Source organism: Loxodonta africana, chromosome 8, assembly GCF_030014295.1.
Source record: "Loxodonta africana isolate mLoxAfr1 chromosome 8, mLoxAfr1.hap2, whole genome shotgun sequence".
Classification (NCBI taxonomy): Eukaryota; Metazoa; Chordata; class Mammalia; order Proboscidea; family Elephantidae; genus Loxodonta; species Loxodonta africana.
In genome coordinates this window covers 66,375,653-66,395,577 of record NC_087349.1, presented here as the reverse complement: position 1 = coordinate 66,395,577, position 19,925 = coordinate 66,375,653, and positions in this window count along the sequence as shown.

Below are 19,925 nucleotides of genomic sequence, written 5' to 3'. Positions count from 1 at the left end.
GCTCTCAAACTATAGGACGGTGTGTCCTAGCTTTCACAATCTTCTTCAGTCACAACCTGAAGTCTTCAGAAGCAATGTGTTTGGGTGCTTTTAACATGTTTATCTACTGAGAAATTTCGTCATATAAATTGTTTTCTTTTGAGATGCTTCTCACTGTTGGAAAGTCTTTCCTGTTCTTCTGCTTATGTTTCCCTTTATTTATGTGCTTGATTGTATTTTCTTTTTAATTCTTAAGATGTTGGGCTTTTACCAAGTCGTAATGAGAAGCCCAGTTCACTCTCAGAGGATGCTCCATGAAGTCTTATTTGGTCTTTCTAATTCTGACTTTACAATTGACCTGCCACATATTTCTCTTTATATAGGCAAGCTATGCTTTTTAAATAAAATATTTTTTCTAATTATAAAATAAATGTATCTGTGATAAACTTTAAAAATACAAGAAAAACCCCAGTGAAGACGCATAGAGTCACTTATAATCTCTTTATTTATTGTTAACTCTTTGATTTATGCCTTTCTAACCCTTTTCTATTATATTAATACAATTAAAATCATATTGTCCATATTGTTTGCAGCTCCTTTTCACTCAACAATCCAACATTAATTTTTTCCCATAGTAATAAAAATCCTATTACAATATGAATGCTATTGATTAGATGAGATACAATCAATACTTCCTAATTTAATAAGCCAAATCCCCTATTGTTGGACACCTAGCTTATTTCCAGTTTATTGACGTTATAATTAATGCTTCTTTGAGAATCTCTGGCCATACCCTTTTGTGCTCATCTTTAATTCCACCAACCCACTAGTTTTTCATAGAGTTGAGCTCTGTTGTTTCTCCTTTATTGTCCTCATTCACTGTACCAGTTCAACAGGCAGCTTCCTGTTTAAAGTGTTTATCTTCAACTAAAGTATGCCTATTTCTTGGAAATACACTATGGTTGTTTTTAAATAGTTCCCAGGATTTCTTACAAGTTTCTCTGATATCTACCTTTTGTTGTAGTTCCTTTGTCCAAAATCAGGAAACTATATGATGAATATTTTAAGCTTTCTCTTTCCCCTCATTAGAGTTTTATAGTGATGGTCTTAATTATGTAATGATGATGATTATGAACTGGTTTGTATGGGAATTCTGCCTAGAGCAATTTTTGTCCATTCTTCAGAACCAAGTCCAGGATGTCTTTTCCATATGTATATAAAGAGCAGTCCTCCAAGAGGCTGCAATGTATCCCAGCCAAACCTCATATCCACAGCTCATATCCAGTTTGGATGTAGACATTGCTCAGAACCCAATTCTGCAGCCTCTCCAGTGATGTTTAATATTTCCAGGCCTGTCTTGCTATTTTCCTTCAGTAATTTATAGTGTAATGTATCCCTATTACTGCCATATTTGTATTGTTTCAGTATGGAACCCATCCAATGAAATTTTGTTAATATTGTCTTTATCTGATAAGTCATTGAATCTTGACTTTGTACCTACTATATGCAAAATATTGTGTTACTTTTACCTCTGAAAATAAGCAGCTTAAAGGAGGATTTAAATATGGGTGTGCTAATCTAAACACGGAAACCCTGGTGGCATAGTGGTTAAGTACTACGGCTGCTAACCAAAGGGTCGGCAGTTCGAATCTGCCAGCCGCTCCCTGGAAGCTCTATGGGGCAGTTCTACTCTGTCCTATAGGGTTGCTATGAGTCGGAATCGACTTGATGGCACTGGGTTTGGTTTTTTGGTTTTGGAATCTAAACACGTTCATAATTTACCCCCACCATCACCTACCAAAAAGTTAGATTTGTTATTATACCATACCAAAGCAAGCACTTGCTGTACCATATGTGTATATTCAGAACCATTGCATTTTACCCTTTAAGCTGTGTATATTCCTTTTATGACAACTGAAGTGATGTTCTAGTTCCTTCTTGCAACATCTATAATATGATTTTTAATTGGCTACATACGAGACAGTGCTGAGACTTGAAATATCCTAATGTTGGGGCCCTTCTCTAAACCAATTAAATCTGAATTTCCAGGGGTGGAGCCCAGGAAATGGTATTATTTAAAAGCTCTCCAGGAAATTCTAATGTTCAGTCAGAGATGGGAACCGTTGATCTACAAGAAAAGCTTGAAAGAAAATATTGGACTATGATTGCATACTTTGTGTAAAGTAGGTGTGGATTGCTGAAATAATTGCTTTGTTCGATAAAAGATGGAATCCCCCACCCAGCTAACTCATGCTCGCCTGCCTCACCCCCACCAATGACACTAGCTGATGGCTTCTCTGCCTGTCTATATGGACTTTTCAACATCAAGTGACTTTGAGTCTGGACCTCCATAAACAAAAAAACCAACACTATATCAGTGGTTCTCAAACTTTGCTGAATACTAGAAACACTGGGTAGTTTTAAAATCCTTGATGCCCAAACAGAACAGAATTAATGAGACAGTTCATGCACTGTGAAAAATATTACCAATGTCACTGAACAATTTGTGTAGAAATTGTTGAATGGGGACCTAAAATACTATTAAAAAAAAAAATCCCTCAGTCAAGAACAAATATGTATCTCTGAGCATCAGTCTTTTTAAAAACTCCCCAGGTAGGTCCAAACCAAAAACCTGTTGCCATCAAGTTGGTTCCAAGTCATAGGGGTAGGTCCAAAGTGCAGCCAGATTTGAGAGTGGTACTCTATACCTTGCAACTTAAAGTGCGGTCTGCGGTGGTCCAACAGCACTGGCATCACCTGGGAGCTTGTTAGAGATGCTAAATCTCAGACCCTATCACAGACCTATTAATGCAGAATCTGTTTTGACAAGATCTATTGATGATTTTTTTAATTGATGATTTTTGTCACATTTAAAGTTTGAGCAGCACTGTTTATGCAAAGGGTTTCAGCCTTGCAGCTTAGACCCTGAACTTGGAGGCTTCTTGTTCTTTGTTTGTTTGTTTATTATTTTACTTCATTTAGTGGGGAGTAGAAAGTGACAATGCTAAGGATAGTTCTAAAGATTCACTTCAAAAAAAGCATCTGGACTTTGTGGGCAGCTCCTGTCTGGATGGGAGATGAGAGGGCAGAAGCTGGCCAAATGGACATGAAAATAAAGAGTGGAAAGGAATGTGCTGTCTCATTAGGGGGAGAGCAACTAGGAGTATATAGCAAGGCGTATATAAATTTTTGTATGAGAGACTGACTTGATTTGTAAACTTTCACTTAAAGCACAATAAAAATTAAAAATAAAAAAAAGAGAAGGGAAATGCCAGAAATGGGATTTGGATATTTAATTATACCTCATTGCAACTGCCAGTTGATTGTCTATGTCCCTCAGTTTCTTGAGAACGGGAGCTATGTGCTGCATCCGCAGTGCTCAGCCCAGGTCTGGTATATAGTTGAACCTGAATAAGTACTTTCTAAATGTTAAAAAAAAAAAAAAATCATCTGTACATTTTTAGGGAGCTGCATGTCTTCTTGGCATTTCATCACTTTTGCTCTTCCTGGTTTCATCTTTAAATTTTTGTTGTTGTTCTTTGATTTCTTTTGTTCCTGGTCTTGAATATGTTTGGTGACTATAAGCAGTTGAGGGAAAGTGTGATCTAAGTGAAATGTGAGGGAGGGAAAAGCCTTCATGCTCTTCATCTAAAAATGAAATGACACTCTAGATATGGCGTGTTAATTGCTGGGAGATGCACTGACACCCCGAGGTGTAGGAGGCGAAGGCGGCAGCCACAGCACTCCACCTGAGCAGGGTGCTACCTCCATTCGCCTTTGGAACAATGGGATTCCCTGATAGCACGATCAGATCTGAGCCTCCTCCAACACTCACAAAGCAGCAATCTCCTCATGAGGCAGAGGGAATTGCTCTTAAATACTGTTTTAGCATGGATGGAGCCCTGATAAATAACATTTCCACTTAGGTTGAGTCATAGTTCCTTAGCACTGAAGCAGCTTTCTAGAAATGCCAGGGACTTTTGGAATTTGCTTTAACTCCCTCAGCATCGTGAGTAAGAGTTGGGCACTGAGCAGTGATTGTTGGGGATTGCCTAGAAGTCTACCAGGGTTGCCTTTGTTGTTAGAATCCTCCCATTCCCCAGTTGCTATCTCACTCTTTATTCCAGGTCTGTACTGTGCCCCTAAGCAACTACCTTACATCTTGCATGCCTTCTTGCCCGCCCCTCCCAATACACAGAGACACACTAAAACTCAAACACTGTGGCCCCCTGCATCTCCTTCCCTATAGTGTTTCTCTTAGATAACAGTGAACCTTTTAAACCTGCAAAGAATCTTTTCTGTAGTAGATAATTGGTAAAGATGTAAACTCCCCTCCCTGCACCCCAAACAGGCATAACCATATGTTAATAGTAGAATCTCACAGTGTAAAATACTCAACATAATAATAACTATAGTTAATATTTGTTGGGTACTTTCTATGTGCCAAGTACTCCAGGAGCATTATTTCATTTAATTTCCACAACTGTCTGAAGTTGGTATTTTTATCCCCACTTTATAGATGAAAAAATTAACCAACCGGCCCTAGATCCCACAGCTAGTCAACATCAAGCTTGACAAGACGCAAACCTAGACATTTTGAATCCAGAGCCCATGCTCTTGCCCTGTATACTGAATAAACTCCCTCAGTGAGGCTCCGTTGGCAAAAAGGGGGACTTGAATTTTCTTTATCCTGAAAGTGTTAAGCATACAAATATTAAATGAAATTGTACGATAAACTCCGAAACACTACCACTTAGATTTATTATTCATTAACATTTTCTCGTAAGTTTTTTTATCCATATTTATTTTTATGAAATCATTTTAAAGTAAATTTTAGGTATCTTGATACTCCATTGCTGTAATGGGTTGAGTGGTGGTCCTAGAAGACATGTCCACATCCTGATCTCCAGAACCTATAAATAACACTTTATGTGATAGAAGATTGAATATTCTTTTATTTGGAAAAGTGGTTTTTACAGAAAAAATTAAGGATTTTGAGATGAGGAGATGATTCTGGATGATTCAGGTGGGCCCTAACTGAATGACAAAAGTGAGAAAGGCAAGATTCGGTACAGACAGAAGAGGAGAAGACACACACAAAAGAGAAGGCCACGTGAAGAAAGAGGCAGAGACTGGAGTTTTGCAGCCACAAGACAAGGATGCTTGGAGCCAAGGAATGCCGGCAGCACCAAGAGGCACAGAAGGATTCTCTCCTAGAGCATTCAGAGGGAGCACAGCCTTGCCTTGCCAACACTTTGACTTCAAGCTTGTGGCCTCCAGAACTGTGAGAGAATAAGTTTCTGTTGTTTTAAGCCACACGGTTAGTGGTAATTTTTTAAAGCAGCCCTAGAATACTAATACAACGCCCTGAAATACTTCATTATGCCTCGTCAACAAAATAAGGATGTTATTATTCTGCATAACCACAATACAATGATCATACCTAAAGAAATTAACACTAATTCTCTAATGTTATCTAATATATAGTTTATATTCAAATTTTCCCAAAGGTTCTCCAGAGGTCTTTTAGGGCTGGTTTGTTCAAATAGGATCCAGTCATGAACCATACACTGCATTTGGTGGTTGTGCCTCTGGTCAATTTAACCTAGAAAAGTGCTCCCTGCACGTTCCCCGTTTTCCATGACATTTACTTGCTGAAGAGCCTATATAGAATATCTCACGTTCTGAATTTGTCTGATTGCTAGAATAAAGGGCTTTGCTGATTAACAAGTCTGCTGCGGCAAAGGTTTTCTCAAAGCCCTCTGGATCTCACCCTGCTTGTAGCTGATGCCTGAGGCAGATTTGACAGGAGCAACGACAGAGCGGAGAGATGCACCCCATTGGCTGCCATCTTCCTGGGGCTTCCTTAGTGGACTCACATCTCTCCTTTCTGACAGAGGAAGATGTTAGGGCTTAAGTCTCCTGCAGAAAAGGTGAAAAAGGGACTCTTTCCACTAAACTGAAACTGACTTTTGGCAGTATGAAGAGGTAGGCAGTTACTTATTCAGGGATGTCAAGATTCTGTAACAGAAATACCACAACTGGGTGGCTTTAAGGAACAGAAATTTATTTACTCACAGTTAAACCCAAAATCCACTGCTGTTAAGTTGATTCCGACTCATAGTGACCGTATGGGACAGAGTAGAACTGCCCCGTAGAGTTTCCAAGGAGCGCCTGGCAGATTTGAACTGCCGACCTTTTGGTTAGCAGCCATAGCACTTAACCACTATGCCACCAGGGTTTCCTCCTCACAGTTAGGATGCTAAAAAATAAATAGATAAACATTGCCAATGAGTCGATTCCCACTCATAGCAACCCTATAGGACGGAGTAGAACTGTCCCATGGGGTTTCCAAGGCTGTAATCTTTTACGGAAGCACATTGCCTCATCTTTCTCCTGCAGAGTGGCTGGTGGGTTCCAACCACTGACCTTTCAATTAGCAGCCAAGCACTTAACAAATGCTCCACCAGGGCTACTTTTAGGACCTCCTTGTTGTTTGGTATTGTTAGGTGTGGTCAAGTCTGTTCTGACTTATAGCGACCCTATGTACAACAGTATAAAACACTGCCCAGTCCTGTGTAATCCTCATAATCGTTATGCTTGAGCCCATTGTTGCAGCCAATCCATCTCGTTGAGGGTCTTCCTCTTTTTTGCTGACCCTCTACTTTACCAAGCATGATATACTTCTCCAGAGACTGCTCCCTCCTGAAAACACATCCAAAGTGTGTGAGACAAAGTACATCATCCTTGCTTCTAAGGAACATTCTGGCTATACTTTTTCCAAGACAGATTTTTTCATTCTTTTGGCAGTCCATGGTATATTCAATATTCTTTGTCAACACAACAATTCAAAGGCATCAATTCTTCTTTGGTCTTCCTTATTCATTGCCCAGTTTTGCATGTGTATGAGGCCACTGAAAACACCATGGCTTGGGTCAGGTGCACCTTAATTCTTAAAGTGCCATCTTTGCTTTTCAACACTTTAAAGAAGTCTTTTGCAGCAGATTTACCCAATGCAATACATCGTTTGATTTCTTGATTGCTGCTTCCATGGGCATTGATTGTAGATCCAAGTAAAATGAAATCCTTGACAAATTCAGTATTTTCCCAATTCATCACAATGTTGCTTAGTGGTCCAGTTGTGAGGATTTTTGTTTTCTTTGTGTTAAAGTGTAATCTATACTGAAGGTGGTAGTCTTCGATCTTCATCAGTAAGTGTTTCAACTCCTCTTCACTTTCAGCAATCCAGGTTGTGTCAGCTGCATAACACGGGTTGTTAATGCTGGGGCCTCTTTAGAAGGCTAGAAGTCCTAATTTAGGGCACCAGCTCTACAGGAAGGCTTTCTCTTTCTGTCGGTTCTGAGGGAAGGGTTTTGTCCTTTTTCAGCTTCTGTTCCTTGGCAATTTTCATGTGGTGTGGCATCAATCTTCTCCTATCTGTACTTCCATGCTTCTGTGCCTACTCATTGCCTTTGAATCAATTCCAACTCACAGGGACCTAATACGGCAGAGTAGAACTGTTAATCTGCTCTTTGTATATCTCAGAAGTGATTGGTTTAAGACACACCCTACACTGATCTGGCCTCATTAACATAACAAAGAAAACTCTGTTCCCAAATGGGATTACATCCACAGATATATTTTTAAAAAACCCGTTGCCTTGGAGTCGATTCCAACTCATAATGACCCTGTAGGATGGAGTAAAACTGACCCATAGGATTTCCAAGGAGCAGCTGGTGGATTCAAATGGTTAACCTTTTGGTAGGCATTACTATTTACAACGCATATTTTTGGAGGACATAGTTCAATCCATAACGAGCCCTAATACACTAGTATTGCTTACAGGGATCACTGAAGCTGAGATTCCACCATCTGAAATGCCCATAGTTATCTCAATGAGGCCTACTCCCTTTGAAAATGCCACATTTCTACACAGAAAAATACATGATGTCATGAATACACTGGTGTGAATCAGTTTTATATCACATGACTTTCCCAGTGATCATTTGATCAAAAGGGGTTGGAGACTGTTGGATTTGACAAAGACCTTCTCATACTTGTTAATTTTGCCTAGGCCTGGGTACACTGAACTATTGGGAAGAGTTGTCAGTGCCTAGAAGGCAGGCTTCATACTGATCACAAAGTTAGTGGAAGGGAAGACAAAGGTATCCAGTCCCTTGCCATGTGAGGGCTTTCATCAACTTTGGAAGAAGACAAATGGAAAATGACACCCCCTGTTTAGAAACAGCCATTGGTACTTGACCTGGTCACTTTACTTCTTCTTAATTGACTACTCTCCCACCCCCCATTGATTTAAAGCCAAGGAAATGTTTTCTCATCACCACATGTCTCAAAGCTTGGAAAATAAAGCATCCTTTCCTGTCTTGTATTTGATTTAAAGTCTGCTTTGGGCATTTATTGAACTGATTAGCACATTAGTTTTATTATTCTCTTCCATGTCCTTTTATGTTCTGGTGAGTTTATGAGGTGAGGCTGGTTTCGTTCTGAGAGTTTAATCCAAAGGCCTTCACTAGAAGGCTGGCATGTTTCCTTTTCTCATAAAGATAAGAAAACATCAACAGGCACAACAAAGATAGCAGACTGTCTGAGTTTGACTTATGGGAAAGACTCCAAGTCAAACCCTCCAGTAAGACTGATTTGCACACTTATTGGTTTACTTCTCCTAATACCAGATTCACAAGTGATCCCCTGAGGGGAAAGCTGGCTGTGTTCCTTTGCTTACTCTGGGGACTTAATTTGCAATTAAAAGCCAGACTAGTTTCATGCATCATTTTAGGGGTAAGGATCACTACCTGAGCCACAGGGAAGAGGAGGCCACAAAGTTCTTTTTAATAAGACATCAACAATGGGGTTAGCTGCCAGAGAAGCCATGCTACATTTAGGAGTATGTGGAGAAAAAAAAAAAAAAAAAAAGAGATTCTGTTTTAAAAGAGAGAGAATCTGAATTTACTGTATTCCTAGAGATCCTTGTACTCCAAATGAACTTGCTAATAATTTCTAGTAGTTTTCATTTCAGTGTTGTATGGATTCAGTAATGTCTGATTAATTTTTGTATTCAACTTCATCTTACCTTTTCTACTCATTCATTAATTTCTACAGTAGTGTCTTGAGTAAACAATGACCTGGAGAAACACTGGGTGAGAAGAGAAGAGGGTGAAGTTGGATACATACAATCAACTTGTAAACACTTCCATCTTCATCAATGAAAAAAGTTCAGCTATTCTCTCTTTTGCTTCTACACATCCCACCTCAGGGTGCCTTTATATAATCCACTGTTACCACTTTGAACCCACCTTTTATATTGGGGAAGGATTGAGCAAACATATTAGATGACCCAGAATAAAAGACCTCGCTAAAAAAAAAAAATCTAAAACACAGTTTAATCAACTTTAGTCAATTACTTAGATGTTGCAAAGCCTAGGCTTTTTTTTTTTTTTTTTTTTAAGTGTTTAATGATATTCCTTACTTCTTTCTTACTTGTGCTTATCATTAATGAAGGAAAAGAAAGCAACAGTTCAAACTTTCCTGGACAATTCTTTTTAGATGCACTAACCATCTAAATTTACCTCCTACCTCAGCTTTTCTAAAGTGTAACCAGGCATAATTGTGTATAGCAGGTTCTCATTAAACTTAGTGGGAACATAAATGGACACACATTTAAGATCAGTCATACCTGGAATGTTCATGTAAGATGGGTGAATTTTGGAGCAGACCCTAGAGAGCTCTCCTGGAAGATGGTAGCATGAGGAATGGCACTGAATGCCTCTTTTCTCATTATAATAAAGTATCGTAATATGCGCACTGCCTACCTTGCAGGACTGCTGGAAGAATAAATTTGGAGCTGTTTTATAAACTGTGAGGTGCTATGCCAGTATAAAATGTTACAAATAATACTTATTAGTAGGGGTCATAATTTTTTTTTTTTAATTTTTAAAAAATATTTTTTCTGTTTTTGGTGAAAGTTTACACAGCAAAACACCACACAAATTGTTCAGTAACATTGATTACATTTTTCGCAACGTGTCAACTTTCTCAATTCCATTCTGTATGTTTAGTTTCCAGTAATCTGGTTTCCCTGTCTCTTTACCCTTTCATCTTTGCTTTAGAGTAATTGCTGACCATTTGGTCTCATACAGATAATTTTTCAAAAGTGTGCAGTACTCACAGGTAATATCTTTCTTTTAGGAACCAATCTTCTTTTTAGCTAAACAGTGGCAATTGTAATTTTGATAACCAATTATACATAACAGATTAAAATTAGAAATATGCTAGAAACTGCACTCTTGTTTTTCTGGGAAGGGAGAAAAGAAAAACAAAAGGAATGCGTTTGACAAAAATCTAACAAATTTATGAGTTACAAATTGACCTTTAGTAAGAGGTCTGATCAATTTAGGAATCCAATAATGGAAACAAGATAGTAATTTATATTACAATAGAGTTGGGATCAGCTGTGGCTGGATAGAAGAAGCTCTGTACTTGATAGGGTTGCTCACCAGTATAATATGGTCAAATTGTTTAAACAGAGGGTTCTGTGATTACTTTGTAGGTTAGGCTGACCCCAAAGTTTTATGAGAATGAACAAGTAAAATCCTCAAAAAACAGACGGTATTCACTGAACTCATCTCTACAACCTCTTCTTTTCTCCCTTTCTGATGACCTGAATCCTTCTCATTTTCTGAAGAGCACTGGTAATGCGGTGTTTAAAGTGTAAGATTGCTAACCAGAAGGTCAGCAGTTTGAACCCACCGGCCGCTCAGTGGGAGAAAGATGTTACAGCCTGCTTCCGTGAAGATTATAGCCTTGGAAACCCTGTGGATTAGTTTTACTTCATCCTGTAGTGTCGCTATGAGTTGGAATCGACTCAATGGCAATGGTTTTGGTTTTTTTTTTTTTTTAATTCACTTTCCAGACCCACTTTCTTCCTGTATGGATCCTTCTTTGATTTCCCACCGTGGCTCAAAACTCTTTCTCCCTCCTTTGAACTCCAAGAAGCACTTCTCATCTCCTCCATTCACCTGACTTTTGGTTCATACTCCTCGATATGACCGATGTGGATAACTTGCCAGCACTTTTTACCTATGTTGTCTCTTCTTGCCTAGATGATAAGCAAGCTGAGGCCAGCAACAATGCCACATATATCTTAGGATACCCCACAGCTCTAGGCCCAGTATTTTACCCAAAGGATTGTAGACTCTGGAAATCTCTCATTCCTGTGAACCATTGACTAAGGCTCTAGAGGCACCCAATCCTGTATGGCAAGACGATGTGTTTTATAAAGAAGAAAAAACAAAAATTGAAATAGTGTCCTGTGCCCACAGGTGGGAAGAGCAGAGATGCTCAGAAGCAGAGCCCCAGCCAACACATTCAATCAAATTCAGAGTTAGAACCTCCAGTATCTCTGTTGAGGTGCTGAAAAAGCCCTTTCACAAATCTCCATCCCTTCACTTATGGTTTTCCCTCTGCTTGCAATGTCCTTCCTCCCTTTGTCCACTTAGTGAATTTTTATTCCTCCTTTAAGAATTATCTTGGGTATGCCTTCTCTGAATTCTTTCCTACAGTCTCTTCTCTTCTGGGCAATGTTAAAGGCTTCTTCCTCTCCCGTTTCCACAGCATCCCACACATGTCATTCTTAGAGCATTTACCTTGCTGTTTTATGACTTTTATGGATACATCCTCCCTATTAGACTCTGAGCATCTCAAGGACAGAGGTAATTTATATTTTAATATTCCCAGCACCTTACATGATGCCTGATCCATGTAGATACTCAATAAATGTTTGCTGAATGGATAAAAAGGCAGAAACCCCCGAGGTGGACTAGAACAGTAGATAGATTAAGATCAGAGACTCACAGAGTCCAAGGCCAAAGTCCCACAAATAATGCTGTGTGAGAAGCCTGCTGTCCATGCAGGGAACACCTAGGGAGTGGGCAAGGGTGATGCAGGGAACAAGGAGGGGCCCTGTGACCAGCAAGGTTGTAAGGGCAGTGGGTCCAACTGCAGGTAGCTGGGGATGACACAATCAAAAGGTGCAAGGTAGGGGCTGTCAGTCAGTATTATTACCTAGCTGTTCATCTACTTTATTTTGTTAAATTATAAAGTCCTTGTGGGCATGGGCTGAAATTTCTTCTTTTATATGTTCAGCCACCATATGTCTGTCAGTTTGTTGTACTATGGTGGCTTACGTGTTGCTATGATACTGGAAGCTTTGCCACTGGTATTTCAAATACCAGCAGGGTAGCCCCTGGTAGACAGGTTTCAGTAGAGCTTCCAGATTAAGACAGACTAGGAATAAGGACACAGCAGTGTACTTCTAAAAAATTAGCTAGTGAAAACCTTATGAATAGCAGCAGAACATTGTTTGATATAATGCTGGAATATGAGCCCCTCTGGATGGAAGACACTCAAAATATGACTGGAGAATAGCTGCTCCCTCAGAGTATTGTTGACCTTAATGATGCATATGGAGTCAAACTTTTGGGACCTTCATTTGCTGATGTGGCATGACTCAAAATGAAAAGAAACAAGAAATTAATAATTGGAGTAATCGGATCAATAATTGGAATGTGGAATGTACGAAGTATGAATCTAGGAAAATGGGAAGTCATCAAAAATGAAATGGAATGCATAAACATCGATATCCTAAGAATTCCAACCAAAAAACCAAACCCTGTCAAATTGGTTCTGACTCATAGTGACCCTATAGGACAGTATAGAATTGCCCCACAGGGTATCCAAGGAGCAGTGGTGGATTCGAACTGCCAATCTTTTGATTAGCAGCCAAGCTCTTAAACACTGCACCACCAGGCATTAGTGCATTGAAATGGGCCACTATTGGCCATTTTGAATCAGACAATCATATGGTTTACTACATGGGGAATGACAAATTGAAGAGTAATGGCATCATGTTCATGGTCAAAAAGAACATTTCAAGATCTATCCTGAAGTACAATGCTATCGATGATAGGATAATATCCACGAAGACAAGTTAATGTAATTATTATTCAAATTTACACACCAACCACTAAGGCCAAAGATGAAGAAATTGAAGATTTTTACCAACTTTTGCAGTCTGAAATTGATCAAACATGCAACCAAATACATTAATAATTACTAGTGATTGGAATGCAAAAGTTGGGAACAAAGAAGAAGGATTGATATTTGGAAAACATGACGTTGGTGATAGAAGTGATGCTGGAGATTGCATGATAGAATTCTGTGAGACCAATGACTTCTTAATTGCAAATATCTGTTTTCAATAACATAAATGGCAACTATACAAGTAGACAATGACAGATGGAATACATAGGAATCAAATCAACTACATCTGTGGAAAGAGATGACAGAAAAGCTCAATATCATCAATCAGAAGAAGGCCAGGGGCCAACTGTGGAACAGACCATCAATTGCTCATAGGCAAGTTCAAATTGAAGTTGAAGAAAATTAGAACAAATTCACAATATGACCTTGAGTATATTCCACCTGAATTTATAGACCATCTCGAGAATAGTTTTAACACACTGAACACTAGTGACCAAAGACCAGAAGAGTTGTGGAAGGACATCATATAGCGAGAGGTCATTAAAAAGACAGGAAAGAAAGAAAAGAACGAAACGATGTCAGAAGATACTCTGAAACTTGCTCTTGAATGTCGAATAGCTAAAGGTAACAGAAGAAATGATGAAGTAAAGGAGCTGAACAGAAGATTTCAAATGGCGGCTTGAGAAGACAAAGTATTATAAAGAAATGTGCAAAGACCTGGAGTTAGAAAATCAAAAGGGAAGAACACACTCAGCATTTCTCAAGCTGAAAGAACTGAAGAAAAAATTCAAGCCTCGAGTTGCAATTTTGAAGGATTCTACAGGGAAAATATTAAATTACATATGAAGCACCACAGAAGACGGAAGGAATACAGAGTCACTGTACAAAAATGAATTGGTTGGTGTTCAGCCATTTCAGGTGGTAGCATATGATCAAGAACCTATGGTACTGAAGGAAGAGATCCGAGCTGTACTGAAAACATTGCCAAAAAACAGGGCTTCAGGAATTGACAGAATAACCAATTCAAGAAACATTTCAATTGCAGTACTGGAAGCGCTCACTTGTCTGTGCCAAGAAATTTGGAAGACAGCTTCCTGGCCAGTTGACTGGAAGAGATCCATGTTTGTACCCAGTCCAAAGAAAGGTGACCCAACAGAATGCAGAAATTGTCAAACAATATCATTAATATCACATGAAAGTAAAATTTTGCTAAAGATCATTCAAAAGCAATTGCAGAGGCAGGGCCAAGATGGCGGACTAGGTAGACGCTACCTCGGATCCCTCTTGCAACAAAGACTCGGAAAAACAAGTGAATCGATCACATACATAACAATCTACGAACCCTGAACAACAAACACAGATTTAGAGACGGAAAACGAACAAATACAGGGAAGCAGCAACTGTTTTCGGAGCCTGGAGCCAGTGTCCCAGTCAGCGGGTTTTCTAGAAAAACAAGTTTCCCAGTGATGGCTTGAAGACAGCAGTCGCTATCAAACCACATAAAGAAGCAGACCATGACAGCTTCTACAACCCCCCAAACAAAAGAATCAAAATCTTTCCCAAATGAAGATACAATTTTGGAATTATCAGATACAGAATATAAAAAACTAATTTACAGAATGCTTCAAGACATCAGAAACGAAATAAGGCAAACTGCAGAAAAAGCCAAGGAACACACTGATAAAACAGTTGGCAAGAACTCAAAAAGATTATTCAAGAACATAGTGGAAAAATTAATAAGTTGCAAGAATCCATAGAGAGACAGCATGTAGAAATCCAAAAGATTAACAATAAAATTACAGAATTAGACAATGCAATAGGAAGTCAGAGGAGCAGACTCGAGCAATTAGAATGCAGACTGGGAAATCTGGAGGACCAGGGAATTAACACCAACATAGCTGAAAAAAAATCAGATAAAAGAATTAAAAAAAATGAAGAAAACCTAAGAATCATGTGGGACTCTATCAAGAAGGATAACTTGCGTGTGATTGGAGTCCCAGAACAGGGAGGGAGGACAGAAAACACAGAAAAAATAGTTGAAGATCTGCTGACAGAAAACTTCCCTGACATCATGAAAGACGAAAGGATATCTATCCAAATGCTCATCGAACCCCATTTAAGACTGATCCAAAAAGAAAAACACCAAGACATATTATCATCAAACTTGCCAAAACCAAAGATAAAGAGAAAATTTTAAAAGCAGCCAGGGAGAAAAGAAAGGTCTCCTTCAAGGGAGAATCAATAAGAATAAGTTCAGACTACTCAGCAGAAACCATGCAGGCAAGAAGGGAATGGGATGACATATACAGAGCACTGAAGGAGAAAAACTGCCAGTCAAGGATCACGTATCCAGCAAAACTCTGTCTAAAATATGAAGGCGAAATTAAGATATTTACAGATAAACACAAGTTTAGAGAATTTGCAAAAACCAAACCAAAGCTACAAGAAACACTAAAGGATATTGTTTGGTCAGAAAACCAATAATATCAGATACCAGCACAACACAAGGTCACAAAACAGAACATCCTGATATCAACTCAAATAGGGAAATCACAAAAACAAATTAAGATTAATTTAAAAAAAAAATGCTCATAACAGGGAATCATTGAAGTCAATATGTAAAAGATCACAATAATAAAAAAGAGGGACTAAATACAGGTGGCATAGAACTGCCATATGGAGAGCGATACAAGGCGATATAGAACAATACAAGTTAGGTTTTTACTTAGAAAAATATGGATAAATATTAAGGTAACCACAAAGAGGTATAACAACTCCATAACTCAAGATAAAAGCCAAGAAAAACGTAATGACTCAACAAACATAAAGTCAAACACTACGAAAATGAGGATCTCACAATTTGCTAAGAAAAACGTCTCAGCACAAAAAAGTAAATGGAAAAACGAAATTGTCAAGAACACACATAAAAAGGCATCAAAATGACAATACTAAACACTTATTTATCTATAATTACGCTGAATGTAAATGGACTAAATGCACCAATAAAGAGACAGAGAGTCTCGGACTAGATAAAGAAACACGATCCATCTATATGCTGCCTACAAGAGACACACCTTAGACTTAGAGACACAAACAAACTAAAACTCAAAGGATGGAAAAAAATATATCAAGCAAACAATAAGCAAAAAAGAAGAGGAGTAGCAATATTAATTTCTGACAAAATAGACTTTAGACTTAAATCCACCACAAAGGATAAGGAAGGACACTACATAATGATAAAAGGGACAATTGATCAGGAAGACATAACCATATTAAATATTTATGCACCCAATGACAGGGCTGCAAGATATATAAATCAAATTTTAACAGAACTGAAAAGTGAGATAGACACCTCCACAATTATAGTAGGAGACTTCAACACGCCACTTTCGGAGAAGGACAGGGCAGGACATCCAGTAAGAAGCTCAATAGAGACACGGAAGACCTAATTACAATAATCAACCAACTTGACCTCATTGACTTATACAGAACTCTCCACCCAACTGCTGCAAAGTATACTTTTTTTTCTAGCGCACATGGAACATTTTCTAGAATAGACCACATATTAGGTCATAAAACAAACCTTTGCAGAATCCAAAACATCGAAATATTACAAGCATCTTCTCAGACCACAAGGCAATAAAACTAGAAATAACAGAAAAACTAGGGAAAAGAAATCAAATCCTTGGAAACTGAACAATACCCTGCTGAAAAAAGACTGGGTTATAGAAGACATTAAGGAGGGAATAAGGAAATTCATAGAATGCAATGAGAATGAAAATACTTCCTATCAAAACCTCTGGGACACAGCAAAAGCAGTGCTCAGAGGCCAATTTATATCAATAAATGCACACATACAAAAAGAAGAAAGAGCCAAAATCAGAGAACTGTCCCTACAACTTGAACAAATAGAAAGTGAGCAACAAAAGAATCCATCAGGCACCAGAAGAAAACAAATAATAAAAATTAGAGCTGAACTAAATGAATTAGAGAACAGAAAAACAATTGAAAGAATTAGCACAGCCAAAAGCTGGTTCTTTGAAAAAATTAACAAAATTGATAAACCATTGGCCAGACTGACTAAAGAAATACAGGTGCATCAATTGGTATCAACCCACCTGGATCAAAGGAGAATGAAGAACACCAAGGTCACACGATAACTATGAGCCCAAGAGACAGAAAGGGCCACGTGAACCAGAGACTTACATCATCCTGAGACCGGAAGAACTAGATGGTGCCCGGCCACAATCGATGACTGCCCTGACAGGGAGCACAATAGAGAACCCCTGAGGGAGCAGGAGATCAGTGGGATGCAGACCTCAAATTCTCATAAAAAGACCATACTTAATGGTCTGACTGTGACTAGAGGAATCCCGGTGGTCATGGTCCCCAAACCTTCTGTTGGCACAGGACAGGAACCATCCCCGAAGACAACTCATCAGACATGAAAGGGACTGGACAGTGGGAAGGAGAGAGATGCTGATGAAGAGTGAGCTAATTATATCAGGTGGACACTTGAGACTGTGTTGGCATCTCCTGTCTGGAGGGGGGATGGGAGGATAGAGAGAGTTGGAAGCTGGTAAAATTGTCACGAAAGGAGAGACTGGAAGGGCTGACTCATTAGGGGGAGAGCAAGTGGGAGTATGGAATAAGATGTATATAAACTTATATGTGACAGACTGACTTGATTGGTAAACGTTCACTTGAAGCTCAATAAAAATTAATAAAAAAAAAAAAAAAGCAACTGCAACTTTACATTGACAGGGAACTGCCAGAAATTCAAGCTGATTCAGAAGAGGATCTGGAATGAGGGATATCATTGCTGACGTCAGATGGATCTTGGCTGAAAGCAAAGAATACCAAAAAGATGTTTACGTGTGTTTTATTGACTATGCAAAGGCATTCGGCTGTGTGGGTGGTAACAAATTATGGATAACAGTGAGAAGAATGAGAATTCCAGAACACTTAATTGTACTCATGAGGAATCTGTACATAGACCAAAAGGTCGTCATTAGAATAGTAACAAGGGGATATAGTGTGGTTTAAAATCAGGAAAGGCGTGCATCAGGATTGTATCCTTTCACTGCACCTGTTCAATCTGTATGCTGAGCAAATAATCCTCTGAGAAGCTGGATTATACGAAGAAAAGCGTGGCATCAGGATTGGAGGAAGACTCATTTACAACCTGTGATATGCGGGTGACACAACATTGGAGGAAGACTCATTTACAACCTGTGATATGCGGGTGACACAACATTGCTGGTTGAAAGTGAAGAGGACTTGAAGCACTTACTGGTAAAAATCAGAGACCACGGCCTTCATTATGGATTACACCTTCATGTAAAGAAAGCAAAAATCCTTACAACTGGACCAATATTATCATAAATGAAAAAAGATTTGAGTTGTAAAAGATTTCATTTTACTTGGACACACCATCAACGACCATGGAAGCAGCAGTCAAGAAATCAAAAGACGCATTGCACTGGGCAAATCTGCTGCAAAAAACCTCTTTAAAGTGTTAAAAAACCTCTTTAAAGTGTTAAAAAACAAAGATGTCAATTTAAAGATTAAGATGTGCCTCATATGCATGTGAAAGCTGGACAATGAATAAGGAAGACTGAGGAAGAATTGATGCCTTTGGATCATGGTACTGGCAAGGAATATTGAATATACCAGAGACTGCCATTAGAACAAACAAATCTGTCTTGGAAGAAGTAGAGCCAAAATGCTTATTAGAAGCAAGGATGGTGAGACTTTGTCTCACACACTTTGGACATGTTATCAAGATGGACCAGTCCCTGGAGAAGGACATCATGCTTGGTAAAGTAGAAGGTCAGCGAAACAGAGGAAGACTCTCAAGGAGATGGATTGACACAGTGGCTGCAACCATGGGCTCAATCATAACAATCATTTTGAGGATGGTGCGGGAGTGGGCAGTGCTTCATTCAGTTGTAAACAGGGTCATTATGAGTAGGAACAACAACACAATATGTTTCATAGACACCCTACAAATGTTTGTTAAATTAATTCATTTTACTCTAAACATTGTCTCCTGAAAAACAATAAACACTCTATTTCCTTTTTTGCTGATTCGTGATTCTAATTTTTTTAAAAAATGAAATGTGAAATATAGGAAAGTGGTTCCTTTCCTGTATGAGATGTTATGGGTGCGTATTTTTCCATAGATGAAGACAGCAACAACATTTTCCTGATAAAATTTTACCTACTCTTAGAATACAGGCATATTTTTGTCTTTCTATGTTTGTCAAAAGATTTCCCTGTTCTCTGGTGTTGCACAGAGATTAGCTTCTTAAAAAAATAGCCTGGGGCGGGGGGAGGAATATTTTATCATTGAAGAACAACTCATGTTGTAATATTAAGTGAAGAAGAAAACATTGCCTACTGCAGTAGCAACACTTGACAGAGTTGACATTTACTTGTTATTGACTATCTTTCTCCTCCGACATGTTTGGCTCACTGAGATACCCTGAGCACCTAAACCGTTTCTGGCACATGATAGGTACTTAGTAAATACTTGCTGCTAGAGGGGGGAGTGGAAAAAGGAAGAGAAGGAGGGGAAGGTTAATGTATGGAAATGTGTAAACACCAGGAAGTGATTCTGAATCAATCTTACTTAACATTGTTATAAGTGATCTGAAAAAAATGCCTGCTAAAATAAAAATTTCCACAAAACTCTTCTGTATAGTGAATATGTGGAGCAATAAGAATAAACCATAAAAGGAAATAAGTTGGCCGTATGAGTGGGTAGAAAAATGGCAAATAAGCTCCATGCAGACTGATGTAGGATGATAACACATTATGGGAAAATGCTACAAACGTGCCTATAAGATAATGATTCCTATTAGATCCGAACCAAGAGAGAATCC